This window comes from Magnolia sinica, chromosome 12 (assembly GCF_029962835.1).
Source record: "Magnolia sinica isolate HGM2019 chromosome 12, MsV1, whole genome shotgun sequence".
Classification (NCBI taxonomy): Eukaryota; Viridiplantae; Streptophyta; class Magnoliopsida; order Magnoliales; family Magnoliaceae; genus Magnolia; species Magnolia sinica.
In genome coordinates, this window is record NC_080584.1 from 13,222,882 (window position 1) to 13,224,340 (window position 1,459).

At 39.5% G+C, this 1,459-nt stretch overlaps 1 non-coding gene across 1 annotated transcript; it reads left to right on the forward strand.

The window, feature by feature from the left end:
* Positions 1 to 321: 321 nt before the first annotated feature.
* On the forward strand, positions 322 to 428 carry LOC131222094 (small nucleolar RNA R71). Its single transcript, XR_009159801.1, has one exon. It is a non-coding gene; the product is annotated as a small nucleolar RNA R71 (small nucleolar RNA).
* The last annotated feature ends 1,031 nt before the right edge of the window (positions 429 to 1,459 follow it).

A 1,459-nucleotide genomic window follows, 5' to 3' on the forward strand; every position in this document is an offset into this window, starting at 1 on the left:
AAGGAAGTGTTTGCTTTAACCATATCAACCTTCCTAATTTCCAAGGCTTCGACCTTTCTAGCCAATGCAGCGAATTTTGCATTAAGGTCGTCTTCCTCTCTTAGGACATACATTCCCGCTTTCTCTCTAGGAATGAGTATAGTTTGATTTGATTTAGCAGAGACATCCCATGTCTGAGTATTCTCTGCTAACATATCTAGAAAATCCCAAGCCTCATTATGATCTTTGTCAAGAAAGGTTCCACCACACATCATCTCTATGAACTGACGGGTATCCATGGTGAGCCCCTTTTGGAAAGCATCAATCACGTGCCATGGTTCATAACCATGATGTGGACAAGTAATTAGAATGTCTTTGAAGCGCTCCCAAGCTTGAAAAAATAGTTCATTCCCCTTTTGGGAGAATGACATGATTTCTTATTTTAGTGCATTTGTTTTGTGCTCGGGAAAGAACTTTTTCAAAAACTCTCTACTTAAGGCTTGCCATGAAGTGATGGTATTAGGTCTTAGAGAGTTAAGCCATGCTTTGGCCCGATCCTTTAGAGAAAATGAGAATAACCTAAGCTTAAGTACATCCCTATTGCCATTGTTTACCTGTAATGATGCAATTACTTCCTCAAAGTCCTTGAGGTGCAAGTAGGGGCTTTCAGAATCTAAGCCATGAAATTTATGAATTAATTGAATCACACCTGGTTTAAAATCAATGTTCCCTATGTGAGCAGGGAACACTATACAAGATGGTAAAGTTGATCTCTCAGGGTGTAAATGTTCACGTAAAGTCCGTGGTTGATTTAACACATTCCTATGAACTTCATTTTCATTCTCAAGAGGTGGATTATTTTGATTTATAGTTGGATCTGGCAAATTTGGATTTGGATTATCAACTGGGTCTACCATGGAATCCAAGTGATGTTGAGTACCTCTTCTAAGTGAATGATCAAGGCCTGGAACTAGTCCCCCTTCATAGGAGAGTCGATTGTTTTGATCCCTACTCCAACGGGACATAAACCATCCACACCACACAACAAATACCACTAATTCAAATTGCAAGTATGATACTTAAAATAAAAATAAAAACTTAAATAACAACCCAGGTGGCAGGGCCAACCATGAGGGTTCGGTCCACAAAGCAAAATAAATCAACAACCCAGGTGGCAGGACCGACCATGAGGGTTCAATCCACAAAGAAAAATAAATCAACAACCCAGGTGGCAGAGCCGACTATGAGGGTTCAGTCCACAAAGCAAAATAAATCAACAACCCAGGTGGCAGAGCCGACAATGAGGGTTCAGTCCACAAAGCAAAATAAATCAACAACCCATGTGACAGAGCCGACTATGAGGGTTCAGTCCACAAAGTAAAATAAATCAACAACCCAGGTGGCAGATCCGACCATGAGGGTTCAGTCCACAAAAAAAATAAATAATAAATAAATAAATAAATAAATAAAAGTAAAACTA